Raw genomic sequence first — 21,965 nt, forward strand, 5'->3', positions numbered from 1 at the left:
AGGAAAGAAGAGCGCACATCACGAGCTACAGTTATCCGAATAGGCAGACACGTGAGGGCAGCTGATGTTATTGCATGTACAGTAGTCAACTTACTCACCATCACCCATCACATGCGAACGCAGCTGCGAATAACAGCTAGTATTCTGATAAATTGTCAGTTTCCTGTCTGATTTACATCGTAACCTTATATAAATTTTTGCACCAGAATATAAAACTTCATTCCGAAACTTACAGAAGGCAGCTGAGTCTGTAAGGAAATTATTTTTAGTACCAACACTGTCACTGTAAATTGCATAGCTCCTGTTACATTCGCATTCATTTTATTAACAGTAACTATTATTAGGGAGCATTTGACTCGAACGGTACAGGAAAAACGAGCAATACTAAAATCAGGACAGGAACGTGAATTATCGCTGCTCCCCAGTGTGTCCAGTGTCATAGCAACTGCCCGTTACGTTCTTTGGCAGGAGATTGGTCGTATCGATAGTTGAAACACCTGTTTCTCGTCCTGTCCTCAAAGCAGCTAGTCTCAACAACATGAGTCTGCACTGAGGTTTTCTGTTGAGTCCAACAAGCGCTGGAGTAATTGTCCCATGTCAACTTACTGTAAGTCGAAGGGAACCGTGTAGTGTTTCTGTGAATCAATAGCATCTTTCGTGAAATCGACGACAATTAAAGCTTCCTTAAAGCAAAAACACACCGAAGAAGAAGTGACAAGTAAGAAAAATACAGTTAATACTTAAATTAAGGTAGCTCTTTCGTGAAATCGACGACATAGATTCTATACAATTCAAGAACGGATATATTGCGTTGTATCAACACCGACTCAAAGGAAGGCCTCGGCGCTTGTTGGTGTCGTCACGTCAGCTAGGCACGGCGAACGCCAGGTCTGTTGCAGGCAGAAACGCCTGGGCGTGCTTATCACTATAAATCTCTTATTTTTGTACAAAATGTTTGGTATTGTTTTGGATTCTGCAGTTTTATTTAGATAAAAGATTTTCTTACTATCGTAAAGCTACAAATGAAGATCATAGTTCTGTATTACTGAATCCTGTCGAAACAAACGTAAATCAATATGAGAAGATGCTTTGCCCATTGCAAGCTTCGGAAATATTACATTCAAGTAACTATATTTACTTGATCCATTTTGTTATCGAAACTTACCCCAACCCCCTTACAATTAACTCGTTTCTTTTAATCATTTTTAATTTCGACTGAAAACGTGAACTAATTTACATGTGTAAATGTCCTTTCAACGAAAGGAATTCTAAACAGGAAACAAAATAGCTTCATACATTTAAAATACTGCTGAGCTTAAACTCTTTGTAAACATGCACATTAGAAAAGATAAATATTCCCCTCTTGCAACTGAAATGAGAAACTTTATAAGACAAAAAATTTTATTTGATAAAACAAATATCTCTCTTTTGCCTCTTCTTCTGTCCCCCACCCCCTCCCCCAACGTGTACAATCGCAAGATATTTCATTAACATTCAGTGCTCCTCACCTCATAGTCAACCAAGATACCTAAAGAAGAGCACCAATATGTTCACAGCTTCTTGTAAGAGCAACCCAGTACAAACGTAACTTCCTCAGATTTACAAATAAGGTAAAGAAGCACGAATTCTGTTGCTGCTGGACCATGAAGTTGTTTTTGTATGTCAATCCTTAAAACAGGTGGAAATTAAAGTTCAGCAGTACACTATTTAAGAAGTGTAATGAATTGCACAATTAATTGATTGCAGAAATCTCTCAGATCAACGTGTGTTGCTCAACCACCGCCAATAGTTTCACATTTTCCTGTGTCAGAGAGGGAGACACTACCGTTATGTGTATGCCTGCAACAGATCTGGAGTTCGCCGTGCCCAGCTGACGTGACGTCACCAACAAGCGCCGAGGCCTTCCTTTGAGTCGGTGTTGGTTGTATGCGGTATGTGATGTAAGGCGTCATTGTTTCTCTGTTGAGGAGCAGTAGAGCAGCGGCATTCTATGAACGTGTATGGTACCCCCATGCATATAATACGAAAGTATATATGCAGGTCGTTGTGGAGCATACCTTTAACCGCAGCAAGTCTTTACCTTTCCTTTTTCAAACAGTGCATACAAATACAGGGGTTGGGCAGAAATATGAAAACATCAAGGGAAATGCGTGCTTGAACATAAAGGCAAGCGGTAGCCAAGCCTGCGGGTAGTACTGTTGTATTTGACCACGAACAGCACCTGTGCAATGTTCTTAATACGTTGCAATTATCAGTTGTGGTCGGAACAGTGTTCTGTGTAGTTGTGAATGCATTATGTCGGATGTAAGTCACTTCGAACCTGGACAAATTGTTGGTGTTCGTATGGTGGGTGCTTCTGTAACCACGGTAGTCGAGGTGTTTGGTGTTGGAAGGGACTCTGTATCGAAGATTTATGCAGCATACGAGGGAAAGGAAAACATCATCCGCAAAGTCACAATGCGGACGAAAGTGTGTGTTGCCTGGTCATCACAGCCTGCCACTGAAGAGGATTGTGATGAAAAATGAAGTGGACGATAACTGCAAAAGTCGTTGCTGAGCTTAGTGTCACACTCTCGGAGCCTATCAGCAGCAAAACAACATAGAGAACTCCATAAGCAGGGAATTGCAGGGAATACTGGAATTCCAAATCCATTCATCAGTGATGCAAAAACCTTTAGCAGTAAAACGTGGATCCGAAGCTATAAAACCTGGACAATGGGGCAATGAAGTACAATAGCGTCCCGTTTTTCCGAACTAATTGGGACCGGACCTAATTCGGATTCCCGATTGCCGAGCGGTTCTAGGCGCCTCAGTCCGGAACCGCGCGACTGCTACGATCGCAGGTTCGAATCCTGCCTCGGACATGGATGTGTGTGATGTTCTTGGGTTAGTTAGGTTTAAGTAGTTCTAAGTTCTAGGGGACTGATGACCTCAGGTGTTAAGACCCATAGTGCTCAGAGCCGATTGAACCATTTTTTGATTACCGATTTGTTCGAATTAGCCGGAATTACGGTGACGAGTTTCTAGTATGAAGTATACCAAGCAGATAAGTAGGTACACCATGGTAACAAATGGGAACAAGTGTGGGTACATTGGCTCACTCTCACTCCCTGCCCTTGTAGTTGTGAATTGAGACCTTCGTAGTGTCTGAGGTCAGTGCACTGCCAGTTGGCTCGCAAAGCGCTTGGTTATGTTAGTTATCAATCGCTGGCACGTGTAACAGTTGTATTGTATTCGTTCAGTTGCAGTGGTGTACTATTTTCGTCATGACTAAACGGAAACATGCAATGTTAACTGTCAAAGAAAAACTGAATGCTTTAAAGCGGATAGACAATAGTAAAAATGTATCTAAATTGGCAAAGGAATTGGCTGTTGGTAAAGCAACCATTTGTGACTCGAAGAAGAACAGAGTGAAGCTTGAACAGTCCTGTGCAACATCTTCGGGAAAAAACACTCGAAATTCGGCAGGCTTTGAAACAGTTCCAGTTCGATAAATTGAATGGAGCTCTTTTCCTTTGGTGTAGGCAGGAAAGAGAAAGGGGAACTCCTTTGAGTGGAGCACTTGTTCAGGAGAAGGCTATTTACCTGAACAAATTAATGACTGGTGATGAGTCTTTTAATGCGAGTACGGGTTGGTTGGACAGATTCAAAAAACGTCATGGAATACGTCAGCTAACAATTTCTGGAGAGAAGCTTTCTTCTAACCGTGATGCAGCGAAGGGATACTTGAGCGAGTTTGAAAAAATGGTAAGAGAGGGGAAGTATTTTCCCCAACAAATTTATGACGCTGACGAGACTGGCCTTAATTTTAGGGCATGCCAACAAAAAGCCTGGCATCAAAAGCAGAAGACCATGCTCCTGGTTTTAAAATGTGCAAAGATAGTGTGATTGTATTAGCGTGCAGTAGCGCTGCTTGTAACCACAAGCTGCCTTTAATGATGATCGGCAAATCTGCTAGGCCCAAAGCTTTTAAAAACTGCAACATGACGTCCCTGTCCATATATTATCGTAAGCAGAAAAAAGCATGGATGGATGGTAAGCTGTTCAAAGAATGTTTTCACCGCCAGTTGGTTCCCTCTGTTCGACGGTTTTCTAATGAAAAGCAATTGTCTCCCAGTGCAGTCCTTTTGATTGATAACGCGCTATCTCACCCCAGCACTGAGGATTTATGTGATGGAGAAAATATGGCGAAGTTTTTGCCTCCGAATTTTACACCTCTGCTACAGCCGATGGACCAGGAGTATTGCAAACATTAAAACTGATTTACAGAAAACAATTTTTAAGAATGCTGATCCAAGATGATAGAATTTCTATAGTGGACAAAATAAAAAAAGATCAATGTGAAGGATGTTGTTTACTGGGCCGCTGAGGAATGGCAGAATATTTCAGAAAATACTTTGAGAAAATCGTGGAGAAAACTGTGGACATATTTTGAATTTCCGGACAACTTAGTTGAAAATGAAGAGGAAAATCTACTACAAATGACAGACAATCCCTGGTTGTGAAGAAGCTAGTGAAAGAGACGTAGATGAGTGGATGGCAGCGGATGGGGCATGTGTGGGGAACCATACCGACGCTGATTTAGTTGCTGCTGTGACTCAAGAACAGGAAGAAGTGGACTTTCGTGAGGAAGTGACGATGAGCCTGAAAGCGACAAAGGAGAGCTGGTGTCACACAGTGACGCAGCAGAAGCCCTTCTTGACCTCGCGCTGCGTTATTTGGACCAACAGCCCACTGCAACACCTGCTGAATTGATGTTTATGAGACGATGGAGCAACTATGCGTCATATAACAGACATTTCGCCAAAAAACAGTGACTGACTTTTTTCATCTAAAAAGTAGGGGTAAAATGTGCGCTGTATTTTAGTAAGTTTGACAGCTTTTCTTTCACTGTTATGCATTGTTTAAACCTAAAGTTTTCTTGTCGGTTTTTCTAATACATGTTTACTATGCTGTGTAAATTAAAATAGTGTGTATGTACAGCAGTTTACCGCACAATTTTCCATACTTAGACTAACAATTTTCATGTTCGGATTAACCGAACGTTCGGATTACTTGGACTCTGCTGTAAGTCATTTGGTCGGGTGAGTCTTGTTTCAAGCTTTTACCACCTTCTGACCGAGTTTATGCCACAAGAATGAAGCATGGCGGTGGTTTTGTGGTGATTTGGGCATCCATATCGTGGTATTCCATGGATGCCAAGGGCACTCTGCAAGGTGGCATTACCGCTAAGGGATATGTGACTGTTTTGTCCGATCAGGCCCATACTATTGTGTAATGTTTGTACGCCGATGCTGATTCTGCGTTCTAAGACAACAGAGCCTCCGTTGGCATTGCTCGCATCGTCCGTGAATAATTTTGTGAGGACGAAGACGATTTGTCTCTTCACCCCTGGCCACGGCAATCACCAGATTTCAATGTTACTGAGCTTTTGTGGTCTACTTCGGAGAGAAGGGTGAGTGATTGCTATGCACCTCCATCATTCTTACCTGAATTAGCCACTATTTTAAAGGAAGAATTGTATGAGATTCTCCTGAAAACCATACAAGATCTGTATTTATCCATTTCGAAACAACTGGAAGCTTTTTAGCATGCAAACAGTCTTCCTACACCATATTAGGCACGGTAATGTATTGTTTTTGCTATTTTCATATTTTTGTTCACCCTGTGTACATTTTTGTATTTCTTCCATGTTTTCTATTTGCTTTTATCTCGTCTTTATGCTTCTTACGCGAAATATTCGATGGAAACAGAGTACTTGTGTTACAGTTTGTAGTAAATACTCGTTCTTCACTCTATAGAAATATGCTTAGTGAGAAGAACGTCTTCCATAGTTGCAAGACCCTCATTTAAGTAACTTGATGACTTGATGGCATGATTGGACAGGTTAAACAACAGACTGACAACCAGTGTTGAAAGCATTGCATTTCTGGGACCATAGTTTGCCAGCCACTTTGATTGATGACCTCTGGCACAGAGTTGGAGCATGACATCTGTCACTTAAGCTCAGTATGACTTGATGCTCAGCCCGATTAGAGCCATTGTTGGTGTCAGAGGTGGTTCTTCTGAGAATTGTAATTCGTATCCGATCTAGCCAAAATACTTACAAATTTAATCTTGTATTCTTCCTGATATACCTTAGAAGTATTATAAGTAAAATTTCGTTATTTGCTCGCTTTTCAGGGGAGGGGAATGGTATGCAGTTTTATGGAGAGCGGTTTTATTGGTTTAAGTTGTTACGTTTCTATTTATTTTAGATCACACTTAAATATTCCAATCACTCTGAGACGTAGCCTGTTCTTCTTTAAATGATAATATTACGCGAATTTATTGCAGTAAGTAGCTCGATAAAATAAAAACAGTTTGTGTGGGAGTTGTAAATCAGTGATGTGGAATACTTAACCTGAGATCTACTCGTTGTCCTAGAGATCTCGCCGAGATTTGCATTCACATTTTAGGTGTAATTAGCGTGTAATGTGAAATGAGGAACAGGTACTCCTTTATACTTCTCATTGCAGATTTATTGCACCCTGTGAAATACGAGGCATGTTCAATATGTAATGCAACACTTTTTTTATGAAAGCAGGTTGGTTGTATTTAGAATTCCAATACACCATATTATTCCGCAGTCTTTTGGCTAAGAAACACTATTTTTCAACATATTCATCATTCAATGCGAAGGCTTTATACCACCTATTAGGGGGAGCCTGTATGCCCGCATTGTACCACTTTGACGGTCGACGTTATGCCAACGTGTTGCTGCATCGACAACCTCTCCATCATCCACAGAGTGCGTCCGTCATTGGCTCAAACAGACGGGGGTTGGAAGGTGTGACATGCTGGCTGTAGGGTGGACGAGGAAGAACTGTTCAGTGAAGTTGTGTGAGCTCCTCTCGTTTATGTGGGAAATTTGATTTTTGTGGCGACGAACACGCTGAAGCTAGTATCAAATTTGAACTCTGCGGCGGAGTGTGCGCTGGTATGAAACTTCCTAGCAGGCTAAAACTGTGTGCAGGACCGAGACTCGAACTCGGGACCTTTGCCTTTCGCGGGCAAGTGCTCTACCATCTGAGCTACCCAAGCACGATCCACGATCCGTCCTCAAAGCTTCAATTCTGCCAGTACCTCGTCTCATATCTTCCAAACTTCACAGAAACTCTTCTGCGAATCTTGCAGGAGACGAGGAACTGGCAGAATTCAACCTGTGGGGACGGGTCGTGAGTTGGTGCTTGGGTAGCTCAGATGGTAGAGCACTTGCCCGCGAAAGGCAAAGGTCCCGAGTTCGGGTCGCGGTCCTGCACACAGTTTTAGTCTGTCAGGAAGTTTCACGACCCTGGGTAGCGTCGTTTTTGGTGTTCGCTCGTGTTGCCTCTCTAGTGTCTCGCATCAAGCGTCATGTCGTTTACATGCAAATAAACAGAAAGAAACCTGTGTTAGGTTCGTGCTATAATCTAGACTTACAGGTAAAGGTTTTATAGGATTCTGGACAGGATTGATAACCTTCCCTTCCAGTTAACGTTTCAGTGCTCAGTAATGCCTTGTCTTTATTTAATTATCTATCGCAAAATATCCGACGTGACTGATTAAATGGAAATTAATTTGAAGCTAAGACTTCTCTTTTTACAGAATAAATAAAGTTCATAATTAAGTTTCACTGTGATAGCTTTAGCAATGTCTCTTGCGTAGTTGTGAGACGGAAAACATTCTAAGGTCAATGACACGCCTCCACAGCGCTCGCGTCGGTTGTGTTTCAAATGTTAATTGTTGAGTCCAACTGCAAGCAGCTCCGCGCTGTTGCCGATTACTAGTCCAGTGCAACACGCGCTCGAGTATGTTCGTATGAAGTTTAACGTGTGTCACTCGCGCTCTGCTAAGATGAGAACACGCGGAAAACACACGTCTAGTGTCCTTTCTCCATCGTCGATCGGCGTATCGAAAACTTGGGTAGAAAATACCACCGTCTGTTTCGAGGATTTCACACGACAGTCCCTGCGACCTGCCATGCTGCTTACACACAGGTAAGTGAAGCCAACGTTTTACATATAGTTTGCAAAATGTTTTGCTGTGATCGCTGTCACTACCTGCACTTGCGTGTACACACGTCACTGCACACGTATTTTGTACACTTTATCACTCGCATTTTGTTTAGAACGTCTTAGGGTGTCTGCAAATTCACATCTCCCCTCTCACATTGCGATTTCAAAGTTCACAGTTAAAGTTGCTCACAGGTAAATACATGACAAGGTTAAACAATGTCCATAAGTTACATACATACATACATACATACATTTCTTAAGTTTGCTTACAGTCACAAAATTCTGTTAACCTTTTCAGTCACGCCACGCCGGATTAGCGTATTGAATACCACTAGTTGTGCATCAGGGCACGATTATTTCGGTTATTCTCTCTCCCTTTTACAAACGTAAAATTTTTCTTAAAACCAATCTTCTAAGCAGCTTGTTATTTCGTTTCTCTTCAAAATTTAGTGTCACTGTTTATGTAGAGCACAGATTGAACAAATTCTGTCTCTACTGGTCGAGCATACTCATGCATTTCTCTCCGGAAGATTCATGCTTCATAAAGTTACTGGCTGCAAGTACTACTCGCGGAATGTATTATAATCTCTCAACATTGCTACTCGCGATACGCGATTAGAACAAAACTTTCGCTAACGGATCTCTCCCACAAATTTCGTTTCCACTTCAACCGTCTAAAGAGCACTCAGATGAGCCTGTCAAATTCTAATCCTCCCTTTTTTTTAATGGGATAGGATGGGGAAGTGGAAGAGGAGAGGATCAAATATGAACATAAATACACTATATACATATACAAATTCTAGCACAACTACACTAGGATATTTTTGTGACCTTAGATGCATGACATGCGTCACGTGTGCCTTCAAGTGGCTATTCTTTAATCTAATATCAGATCTTAGTTTTATTATTATAATGTGAGTCATATCTGGTGACAGCTTTCTAGTTTCTCACGCTTCCTTCTGGGCGATTGTCGGGCTTGGCTGTGAAATAGCTAATTACTTTAGTGCATCTTACATGTTTAAAGAAAAAACGTTTACCATCAGGAATACTTCAGACTTGTCAGTACGACGTATGTTTTCATGTAGTGGCACTCTCGACTACATGACCTAACAGCTGTTGTAAAACAGAATAAAGGAAATGCTTTGTTGCTTAGCTATTAAATCTTTATGAGGCTTTCTGTTCGTAGATGATACTTTGAATCTGAGATTGAATCTCCTGAAAACTATCAAATACTACGTGATACTCTCTCTCTCTCTGTTATTTACTGCTTTTGACAGTTCAAACACTTGGCTACACAAATCTGTTTAATTCTGAAGATCGTGCTAACAAAAGGTATAGTTCATGGCGGTGTTACAATAACGCATAGTTTACACGCAATAGGCTGTACTCTGTACACTTAGACTAACATTCCATCTTGAGGGCTGAAAAAGAAATTGCTTAACCTAATATTTCACATACATATATATTCATTGGAGTTGGAAGGTTGCAATCTGCTACTTCCTTCCGTATCTCCTTTCACCAATAACGGCATTCCTCAATGCCAACAGCCAACTTGGACTGCTTACACCTATGACTAACTTAAAACTAACTGAGAATCTGTCCTCTCAAATGGAATGTGCTTTCTTTTTCGTACGCCATAATAAATCAATTCTTCAATTACCTCCATAGTTTTTCGCCAAAGTGTGAGTACTCGTATTGGTGTGTTTGAATACCGAAGTGTTTCATAGGTTAAACCTTAAGCTAATGTTCCTTTGCTTGTTACTTTGCCTCGTTATACTTCTTGAGATCCTGGTGGTGATACAATCCTTTAATTCTGCCAGATGCTGGATCCGCTATTAGATAACATCCTGTATGTGGTTTTCTAATTACTACAAATGGTCCGTCGTACAATAGCCTCCATTTCCGATTTCTTTTCAACAACTTCGATGGCTTAAAATGTGTCCGTAAAAGTACCTTTTCATTAATATCACATGTAAGAGCCTTAGATACCTTCTTGTCATAAGACTTCTTGCGTAGATTCGCCTGTACAGCTAAGGATACCAATGCTTGCCTAAGTTTTGCATCTAAATCTAATTCTAGTTCTACAATTTTAGGTATGGGATCTAACCATTCATTTCTTTCCCGATGACTCGTCATTAATTTTGCAGGTGTAAATCCAGTTGAGAAGTGTGGAAGATTGTTGACAATCTGCTCGAATGAAGATACAAAGTCAATCCAACGGGTTTGTCGATTAGGTATGTAGGTTCGAATGAATCTATTGAACTCTTTGAAGATACGTTCGGTGGGATTAGATTGCGGTCTGAAACGAGATATAAGTATTTGTTTGAGGCCATGTCTGGCAAGAAAATTGCGCCATTGTCTGCCAGTGAAATTCGATGCATTATCTGATAGAATGGCCTCCGGCTTGCCAAATCGAGGAAAATAATCTTGTTCGATTCGACGGATTATCGGAAGTGCGCTGGATGATTTCACTGCATAAAGTCTCACATGTTTTGTGAAAAGATCCAACAATGCGACTAGGTATTTCACCCCTCCCCTCCCTTGCGGCAGTGGGCCGGCGAGATCAAGGGCCAGAACTTGATTTGGTCTCTCAGTAATAATTGGATTCAGAGGAATTAGGTTCGAATGGTTGAAGGGTTTTGCCTTCTGGCAGATAAGACATGTACTTAACAACTTGTGGATTCGATGGTGCAAGTTTGGTACATAGCAATACGCAGAAATCTTTCGTTTGCATTTTTCAGGTCCATAATGACCCCAGGAAAGATGTGTGTACCAGATAAGGTGTTCAACGTATGCGTGTGGTATACACACACACCATCTACCAGAGAGGAGAGAAGTTCGATGGAATAAAACATCGTTGTGTAGTTTATAAAATTTGGACAAGTGGTGATCGGATTTTGTTAGAAGAAGTTGTTTGACCCCTACGCCATTTGGGATCTGTTTCTTGGAGTATACGCATCTGCTTGCAGAGCTGAAGGAAATACTTTCTATGTAGTGGGTCTTTCATTAGAAGAATTCGGTAGTTAGACATCTGCTCGATAAGTTCACTGGACTCGGGAAGTCGTTGCGGCATGCGTGACAAAGCATCCGCGATAATGTTGTTTTTACCCTTGCAAGAAGAGACTCCATCGTGTAAGACGAGGATGAAGAAGTTTACACGAGAGCAAGAAACTAAGAGCTTGGCGATCAGAAAAGATCAGAAAAAAATTTTCCGACCGTGGGTGTAGTAACGGCCAGAGCCTCCAACTCTGTCACAGAGTATAACCTCTCACATTCTGTAAGAACCCTACTTGCAAAGCTGATAACTCTTATCTCTTCTTTTCCATCAATTACTTCTATTTGAAACAAACAAGAACCAAGCCCCTGAAATAAAGTATCTGACGAAATACAGAATTCTTTGTCCATGTCTGGATGGAACAAAATATTGCTGTTAAGAAGTGCTTGTTTAATGCGATCAAAATCTGCCTGACACTCTGGCGTCCAATGCCAGTGAGTATTTTTCTTTAGAAGATCATGCAATGCTTGACTGTTCATCGACTGGTCCGAAATAAACTTTCTGAAAAAGGAAGTCATTCCGAGGAAGCCTTTCAACTGGCGTTTAGAAGAGGGCACAGGGAAGTTTTTAATAGCTGCTAGTTTGTCTGGATCTGGGGTAATTCCCTGTGATGATACAAGATGTCCTAAAAATTTAATCTCGCTTTTACCAAATTTAGACTTATGTAGATTAGCTGTGACTCCATAGTCAACAAACCTCTGGAAAACTTTGCTTATTATGTCTAAATGTTCTTCCCAAGATTTCGTAGCAATCAGTAAGTCATCAACATACACTGTTACTCGATCCAACAGTTAAGGTCCTAATACATGATCAAGTGCAGCCATGAATACGCCTGAACTCACATTCAAACCAAATGGAACTACTTTGAATTGGTACGATCTACCTGCAAATATAAACGCTGTATATTTTCGAGACTGTGATGTCATCTTGACCTGCCAGTAGCTCGATCTGAAGTCTACCGATGTGAGGAATTTTACTCCATGAAACCTTTGTAATTGTTCATCCATAGCCTCAGGTAGAGTTCTTACTGGAATAATTATTTTATTTGTGTTTCTTGCATCCAAAACTATACGTACACTACCATCCTGCTTCAAAACTGACAATAACGGACTACTGTAAGGTGAGTCTGACGGTTCAATGATCTCCCACTTAAGCATTTTACGTATTTCATTTTTCACAGCCTCGCGCCTAGCATACGGGACAGAGTACGTTGTCTTGCAAAAAGTAGAATGGGGAGCGACCTTCGTGTCATATTCGTAGTCACGTATTACTCTAGGTTTCGAAGAAAAGACATGAAGATACCTCATAAGTGCAGTAAATCTTGCCTTTGTATGTAATCAAGTTCACTTGATTCGCTTACTTTATTCAAAATCTCTTCCCTAGTCGGAAGTCCGTCAAAAAAAAAAAATGGCTCTGAGCACTATGGGACTCAACTGCTGTGGTCATTAGTCCCCTAGAACTTAGAACTACTTAAACCTATCTAACCTAAGGACATCACACACATCCATGCCCGAGGCAGGATTCGAACCTGCGACCGTAGCAGTCGCACGGTTCCGGACTGCGCGCCTAGAACCGCGAGACCACCGCGGCCGGCGGAAGTCCGTCATCAGTATCAAAATCCGTCCGACTGTTACCCTGTCTTGTCATGTGTGCTTGGTTCAAAAACATTCGCTGTAACAGTTTGCGTACCTTAACTTTGTGCTCAGTGTTGACTCTTTTGACCTTGCCGCGCAACGACTGCAGCGTTACCTCCTGTTCACCTACTCGGATTGTACAGATACCCTTTTCTATATCAATCACTGCCATATTCTTCCTCAGGAACTCCATTCCTAATAAGCATGACACTGACAAATTCTTAACTACTAGAAATACACACATGAAAGAAGTAGAATTAATCCTTATCGGTACCTGAGCTTGCAAATTGACTCGCTGTGATAAAGATCCTACCGCTCCTGTTACTGAACAACCTTGTACTGGTAACGTTAAAATTTTCATCCCTGCAGAAACTTTCAGAAACATACATAGTGATAAAGCATTTACGTTTGCACCAGTATCAATAATAGCATCTATTGGTGTATTGGCTATGTAAATTTTAGTCATTGCTTGTACTTCGTCTTCCCATACGTCATTCAAGTCTGTCTCAATATTTTCCTGCAACAAATCGTCTCTCAAGTCAGTGTCGCGATCATAACGTATTACGTTAAGTCGTTCAAGGTCGAGTTTGCCCCCATTATGTTCCGCAGCATCCCCAAGGAGGCGAAAAGGTGCTGCCTTTAGTTTTCCGCTTTCTTGTGATGCGACTGATTTGATTCTTCTGTCACATCACTTGACCATTCTCGCTGGTTTTTTACCCATTGTGTGTGTTGATTTGTATCAAACCCTTGTTGGTACTGCACTTGGTTACCAGGCTGAAAAATCGGTACATTACTTGCCTGCGTAAAATATACCGGTGGATTGTATTGTTTTCTTGGTTTATTGTGATTGTATCTAAAGTCCTGTTGTGGTGGCGTGTACTGTTGTTGTTGCATGAAGGGTTGTTGCTGAGGCGTGTATTGCTGTTGTTGCCGGTGTTGTGGCTGCCCATAGGGTTGTGGTGGAGGTAGCTGACCTCCGCGATTTTGATCGTTGCAGCGTTTACCCTTGTATTTGTTCCCATTCTGGTAGAAGTTACTACCGTTATTGTTTGATTGGTATGGGGTATTCCCGTAATACTGTTGTTGCGTGTTGTATATTGGATTGTACCGTTGGTTGCCGTAATGCTTGTTTTTGTGTTTACCATTACGGTAACCATTGTTTCGGCCTCTATTGCGGTTATTGTACTGTTTGTTTCCGTATTGTGTTTCGTGTGAACCATTTCCATTACTACCGTTTCCATTCGAATACGTGCCTGCTTTGTTGTTCTTACTGTTAGCATTCGCACGCGCGTTTTCTTGTATAAGATCGAGCGAATCTAGGACGGATAAAAATACGTCCTGATCTTCCTCTGACACGTTCACTAATTTTTCGCGCATGGAAATGGGTAATTTTGACTTAAGAATCATAACCTCTTTTGTTGTTATGGGAGTGTCCCAATATTGTATCTTTCTCAAGTACTTTTCAAAGTACCGGCGAAGTCCGCCACTGTTCGAATGGAATGGTTCGGCGTTGTAGACCTCTTTGCGTAGGCGTTGCTGAACACCTGCGTTCCAAAATTTGCTTAAAAAGTTCTTCTCAAACTCGCTAAATGTTTTGCACTTATCAACCATCTCGGTTCCCCATATAGCACTTTCTCACTGTATGTATCCGGTAATGAATTGTATTCTCTGTTTGTCATTCCAGGCAGCTGGAAAGACTCCTGAAAAGTTCTTTAGGAAAACGACTGGATAAATATTTCGCTTTTCCGGTTGGAATGGTTGAAAAACTCTGTGTTTCAATACACTCTCCTCTTTCATGAGGGTTGTAAGTGTCAACTGTTCAGTGTTGTTGTGTGAATCGTTAAATTCATTTTTCGGTCGCGGAATGTACTGTGGTGTGTTGTGTTGTCTGGTATTGATGTTCATCTGGCTCAGAAGGTAGTGAGTGTTTCCCGTCACTCTGGTTATCATACTGTAGTGTTTGAATTTGCTGTTTCAGGTCGGATATCTCATCTGTTACTTGCTTCCGCCATTCCGGCAAATCCCGGGTAAACACTCGTCTAATTTCGCCTAGTTCGGTACAAACAGTGTCTCCTGAACTGCCGGGTGCAGATAATATGTCTAAGCTTGCGGATTTAACAACATATTTCAAGTCACGTGTAACCTTCTCCTCAACAAGCTTCTCTTGTACATCAATCCATGCTTTGTAATGTTCGGTAAGTGCTTTAGTGTGCGAAGCAACACTACCGTCAACTCTTTCCTCAATAGTTCGGTCCGAAATGTCATTCGCCATTGCACTTACTTTTGATTCTACAGTGGCTACCGCTGTCGCTAACTCGTCTACCTGTCGTGCAACTGTTTTATACGCAAGTTTTACCGAATCGGTTTCTTTGCGACACGCTTCGATTTGAGTTGTGAGATTCTGACCAATGTTATCAATTTTGTTATTCAGAGTGCTTATCTGTGTTGTCAAAGTGGTTACTTGCGCCGTGACGTCACCCTTAACCGAATCTATCTGTGCTGTGAGAGAGCCTACTTTCGCATCAATGGTGGTATTTACGTCATTCCTAACTGAGTCAATCTGTGTTGTCATATCCGTTTTCAACTCTGATGAAAACTTGTCTCTGTCTTTCTCACGTTGTTCGCGATCACGTTCGCGCTGTTCCCTCTCCTGTCTGTCTAGTATCAATTCCTGTAACATTTTGACAATGTCAATTGATACCGTTATCGGGGAGGCGGGTGTTTCCTGCTGAGTGTCGTTCACGTTAGCTACCTCTTGTCTGTCCTCTGTCCTGGCCGTCGTTCCGCGTGAGCGGAGTCGGTAATGTTTGTTAAGAGTGCCGCCGCTTTCGTCTGCGCTAGATTGTCCGTCCGCCATAATGAAATTCAACTATTGCCAACTTAAAATGGATACCGCCAACTGAAATTCGGATTGTCAATTATTCTTACCGCGCAAATTAAAGTCGCGGCGCGTCCGTCAAATGTCTAATGTTACGTGGGTAATAACTGACACAAGTCTGTAGCAAAAAGAAAAGATGGAGTCAACGCCGTTGAAACAATTGATTGCCAACGCTGTTCCACAGAAAAGACTGAAATGGCATCCATCTTGAACTTACACGAGAATACTAACTACAGTATAAAACAAATAGTCCAAGCAAAAGGTTACAGAAAATGTTCAAATATTTAAATAGAAAAAAGTGTTTTTTTTTACGTTAAGCTACAGAAAGGTTGAAGGTCAAATAAGCTACTCTTTAGACAGAACTATGGCAAACGAAAATTTGGTACTCACTCGACGTTATCTTCAAAACTGCAAATCTGCGTCTTATTAAATCCCAAGATATTTGTGTAAATACCGCGTCCTTCAATATTGCGTATATTTATTGCTCATCCGTAATTTTATGCAGCATCGGGTTCCAAAGAGCGATACATGAAATAAGACAATCATATATTAGTACCGTGACACTTTCAATATTTTAGTCAGGTCCCCGTTCGGGGCGCCAGATCTGGTATGATTTTTTTTTTTAGTAATTTAATTGAAAGCTTTGTTGCTTTGATAAAAGTAAAATTGGTTCCTTTTGTCGTGACAGAATAAATTACTATTAATCACACCAGATTTGTCGGAGAACGGCAGCAACATGTGTAATTGATCCAGCTTTAAGAAATTCTATTACCTTTTAGCGGAAAATTCGTGCGGTACTCTCCGACGTTAGAAAAGTCTTGGTGTTCCGTTCGGAGCAGGAGGCGGCTTTTTCTCATTCGCGATATCGAAAATTACTAAAAAATGAACAGAAACTTTTTTTCGGAGGAAGATCGAGCGGAGAAAACAGACAGAAGTTACATGAAAGAAACCTAAGGGACCAACTAATTGGATTTGTACGAACATATAAACGGAACTGAAAGAACTTGGAATAAATACTGTAACGATGTCGTCACGACAGTCTCCTGTTCCGACAGAACACACGCTGGATCATAAGCTGCATAAATCTTTTAAACAGAAAAGATTATCACAAGTATAATTAATGAAAATAAGGTTGAGAGATTTTCTTTGAAATTAAATAAACTTCAAGGCTTCAAGTATTATATTATGAAACGGAAACTTACATTAATATAGCCACCCATTGTGGCGGTGGAGCGAATTTTCATGATACACATTCTCGCTTGTTTGTGGCTACATATATTTTTAATCACTTAAACTCTTAAATTTACAATAAAGTGATTATATCAGTATGGAGCACAATACTTTTGCGTCCGACTCGCAACACATTCACAGAAGAACATAGAGAGCGGCGCGGCTGCAGAAGTAAAAATTGGCAATTGTTATTTTGAAACATAGGTGCGTCGTTTTTTTACTGATCGATAGCACCGTATAACAGTTTATAGCTATCGTGATATTCTGCGCTTTTCAGAAGCGCGGCAAAGATATCTGGTTACAACATTCATTGGTATATGTTAAAAGTTCGCACATACTGACGCGAATACAGAAAAAAAAAACTTTTACATGTTAAAAATCGCAGTGATAAAGGCTGTAATGTCACATGCTTTACGGTCATATTTCGTAAAGGACTCACAATATGGAAAACGTGGCCGTAGGGCATTAAATTCCGCATTGAATGAGAGCAAGCGCATATTTTTTGGGCCACCTGTTCTCATACTAGTTCTCATCAATGATGGACAAATTTTATACATTTATGAAAAATTTTCATTTCAGCTTCTACTCTTTGGTAATATCGTCTAAATTAACCCATCGAAGTTGGACCATTCCTCCTCCTCCTCATCATCACCATCTGCAGTTCTTGAATAAATGTTATTTAGACTTCGCAATCATAGTACTATAACACTCAATTGTACTAGACTTGCATTTAGTAAATATAATAATACAATATCACCATTGTATAACATAAAAAGATAACATTAAAAAAATTGTTTCGTATAGAGTATGATGATATCCATTCAAGTGATATGAAGATGGAGGCAGGATAAAAACACAAATCTTGGAATAAATTAGTGATGATCATAATAACAAAAATTGTAGTTACTGGTGTGAAGACGAAAAGGGGAAAAAGGCTTGTACACAAATTTTACAAACATCGACGTTTGCCTGTCGCTGGGCCACTCGGTTCCTCAAAGTCTGCAGTTTTAGTCGTCCCATATATGCAGTCCAAGTCTTAGTCAACATCTGGTTCGTCAGTTACATGTGGTCGGAGGTATTTAGCACAACTTCCCCTTGCAGCTGGCACCAATAAACGAGCACTTGATCCCAGCCTTCCGACACCCACTTGCTGCATTTGCAGAAAACTGTGGGGAGAAGAGGTTGTGGAGCTCTTTCCTTGGATGTAGAAACTGGGTCAAGATCAAACTTCGAAGCCTGCCATCCCCAAAGGAACTGATCCATCTAGTGTTCTAACCCCATTTCTACTTGCAGGTAAGTTCTCAAGCAGTGTTGCAGGGCTGCTTTGGATGTTGGTGGTAGGTATGCCAGGTTAAATTTGGATTTCACGAGGGGTTTGGGAAACAGGTCGAATCGCAATTTATCTAATGTATCTCCTGCCCCCTACTTCTACATCTACATCTACATTTATACTCCGCAAGCCACCCAACGGTGTGTGGCGGGGGGCACTTTACGTGCCACTGTCATTACCTCACTTTTCTGTTCCAGTCGCGTATGGTTCGCGGGAAGAACGACTGTCTGAAAGCCTTCGTGCGCGCTCGAATCTCTCTAATTTTACATTTGTGATCTGCTCGGGAGGGGGAAGCAATATATTCGATACCTCATCCAGAAACGCACCCTCTTGAAACCTTGCGAGCAAGCTACACCGCGATGCAGAGCGCCTCTCTACTTCCGTAGAGGCTTCTTAAAAATTGTAGACCACCTTCATCAGTTGCTTCTGATTGAGTATTATGCTCGAAGAAAGGTTTCATTTCTTCCAGAAGACATTTATTTTTCGACCAACAGCTTGCTCACCTTTTTCTTGCCCTGCTTGAAGAGTGCTGAAATTGCGTCGCATCCATTTACAGCGTGGAGAAATGTGAGTAGCCTTCTGATGTAATCTTCCATTTTGAAGTTGTTGGGATCAAATACTTTTGATGAAGTTGTTCCTCTTCCAGGTTTTGAGAAATGTATGCGGGCCGCGGTGGTCTCGCGATTCTAGGCGCGCAGTACGGAACCGTGCGACTGCTACGGTCGCAGGTTCGAATCCTGACTCGGGCATGGATGTGTGTGATGTCCTTAGGTTAGTTAGGTTTAAGTAGTTCTAAGTTCTAGGGGATTGATGACCGCAGCAGTTGAGTTCCATAGTGCTCAGAGCCATTTGAACCTTTTTTTTTTTTTTTTTTTGAGAAATGTATGTTTGCTGGTGGTATGGCTAGGCAATGAGCATGGTCCTGACCAACTACCACAAGTCTCATGCTCCTGTGATACCCCAAGAGCCGTGGCAACAATCAGGTCATGTGCGTCTTCATTAGCTTGCTTTGCTGAGAAGCCTTCACCTTCAAGACTCTCAGTAAGTAAGCTAACGACGACAGAAATAAAGCGATCCGCTATATTTCTGTCGTTGGAAAGGAATTGCTCCCGAGTCTTGGTCACCACTGTTAACTCGGTAAAGATGACTTGAGGAGTAGTACTTTTTTGCTTTGACGGAAGCGCTCAGCATATTTGATGCTGTCGGTGGGCGGGTCTTCTGGGTAGCCATCAAACACCACACTCGTCGCACTTAAATTGTAGTGTCTTCTTAGACAGTGAACATACACTACTGGCCATGGTATTGTTTCACCAGTGGAGAAGAAAGGTTACGGTACTGACACTACCCTCCGATAGACCTCCAGTCTTAGCCGTTCGGAAATGAAATCTGCATAGGCATATGTGTTACAAAAAAGCATGCTGTTTTAAAACTGAACGCTGGCTGGCGTGATCGGACTCTACGTGCATTTCCACTTCCACTATCTGTCCCTGCGGCAGCCACATTTCTCTCCCTGGTTTAAGATTTACGACACAAGACACGAAGTTTTACGGTGGCACATGTCTTAGAAAGAGCACCCTTTCCATCATGTTACTTCTTACTGCACTCCAACAAAGTTCTCTCACTGCCTCATTCTCCTCTATTGTCTTTTCGCACACAGAGGACGGTTCCGTATTTTTACATCAGCTTGTCTCCAACATGTAGCAAAATTAACTGTCAATTTCAAGTTTTCGTAAATAACATATTAATACATTTACTAGGTACAAGACTAGTACTATGGTGTGCTGTAGTACTATGTTTTACGCTTAACCCAACTTCAGTACGAAACAGTCTGAAAAAAAGTTCCTACTCTTCCTCACAGCCTACCCAATCAACGTGAGTTGGTTCAAATTTAAGATGGACCTGTACGCAAACGGGTAGTCCAAAAAATTCACTTTCGGTCTGAACGAACGTAGGATTTACTCCTCTCCAACTTTTGTATGGACACTTTAGTTATAGACTTGTTAGCTTAAATGATATTATCAAAAAGTATAAGTAAAAACGAAAATTTTTGATAAATACGTAAAATTTGTCTATCTTTGATGAGTACTAGTATGGGAATGGATGGTCCAAAAAACATGCATCTGGTCTCGTTCAAAGCAGAATGTGATGCACTACAACTTTTAATAGGACCATGTTTTTGATCTTGTGAGCACTTTATGAGATATAATCGTAAAACCGCAAAAATACCCCATTTGGGGTACATTTTTACCCTCCATCAATTAAGCACTACTCTGCCGAGAAGGAAAACCTAGGATAGTCATATTGGGCCATAAATGAAGCCATTAAAACAATAATATCTTTCGTAACAATTATTTCCAATTTGGATTCTAATTCTGCTGGCCTATAAGGGCTATGGGACACCCTACTGAGACCTTAAATAAAAATGTCTGGGATATATACACGACGTTTTGCTGTTTGGAGCCGTAAATGACAACCAGGCAATTGATGTCCTCAGTTCATAAATACGAAGGGACGCGCGATTCTCCAGCAGCCATTGCCGTAGAGTAGTTGATGCTTGTCAAATGAGGTCTGCATTGTAACCGCTGGATACTACGCGCCGGTCTCATAACAGTGCTTTGAGCGCCAGCCACGCGTATCGTAGCTCATTATGCAGAATAGGCCGAAATGACTGCTTCCGCAAGGCGGGTGGACCCTGCTACCTGCACTGGAATTCAACTGCGTCGCCGCGCCCACATTCACCGCTCTGCAGTGAATGCTGCGGCGGTGTTGACGGCCAGTGGACTGTTTTTCATAGACCAAGGAGTTCGCCTCCGTAGCTGGGTGGTCAGCGCGCCTGACTGCAATTGGAAAGGCCCGAGATACACTGTTCATTTTTTTCTAAAAAAAGAAAGGAAGTTCGGTTCCTGGCGGTGTCGGAGATTTTGTCCACTCAGGGAATTGGGTGTTGTGTTGTCCTCAGCATCATTTCATCTTTGTAGACGCAAAAATCTGAGTGGCGTCAAGTAAAGAGAGCTGCACTAGCTGCCGGACAACCAGATGGGGTCTTCCGGCCAATAATGCCACACGAACATTTCATTTCATATACGGGGTGTTCAAAAAGTCTCTCCGCAGTGCCGTATGATTGTTAGCAGCGCGTGCCGTAGGCCGCAGTGAATATACCGAAATGAAACTCAGTGAAATACAAGTTATTAATTTATTGAATATTCATTTTTGCTTTTGCTTACAAATTTTCACATTAAATGTTGAAAGTGTCTCCCCTGTTGTTGAATACACAATTCAATTCATCTAATCACGTTTCCACGCACAAGCTGTAACATTTCTTCTGTAACAGAAGCGGTGAAAGTGAATATTGCAGTTCTCACTTCATCGATGGATTTTGGACGGTTTTTATAGACAGTTGCTTTCGCTGCACCCCAGAAGAGAAAGTCAGGTGGTGTTAGGTCAGGCGATCGTGGAGGCCAAAGTCCCTGTGAAATTATAAGATCACCAAAAATATCAGCAAGCAGTGACACTGAAACGCGAGTTGTATGCGCGGTTGCACCATCTTGTTGAAAATAATAGTTCAGTATTTCACTTAACACAAGTTCTCCTATGAATGGGTACCGAATATCACTGCAGTATCGTTTTGCGTTTATTGTTTCTTTGAAAAATATTGGACCCACAATCTGACATCTATAAATTGGAATCCAAACTCTTATTTTCACAGAATGAAGTGGTTCCTCATGAACACGCAATGGATTTGCAGTATTCCACATACGAGAATTTTGCGAGTTCATGTACCCGGATAAATGAAATCACGCCT

At 41.5% G+C, this 21,965-nt stretch overlaps 1 protein-coding gene across 1 annotated transcript in view; it reads left to right on the forward strand.

Moving 5' to 3' along the window:
• Positions 1 to 655: 655 nt before the first annotated feature.
• LOC126277965 (lipase 1-like) overlaps positions 656 to 21,965 on the forward strand; it is a 251,818-nt gene continuing 230,508 nt past the window's right edge. The window contains exon 1 of the mRNA XM_049977613.1: positions 656 to 718. The gene's annotated coding sequence lies outside the window, so the exon portion shown is untranslated. The remainder of the gene's footprint in view (positions 719 to 21,965) is intronic.

Source organism: Schistocerca gregaria, chromosome 6 (genome assembly GCF_023897955.1).
Source record: "Schistocerca gregaria isolate iqSchGreg1 chromosome 6, iqSchGreg1.2, whole genome shotgun sequence".
Lineage (NCBI taxonomy): Eukaryota > Metazoa > Arthropoda > Insecta > Orthoptera > Acrididae > Schistocerca > Schistocerca gregaria.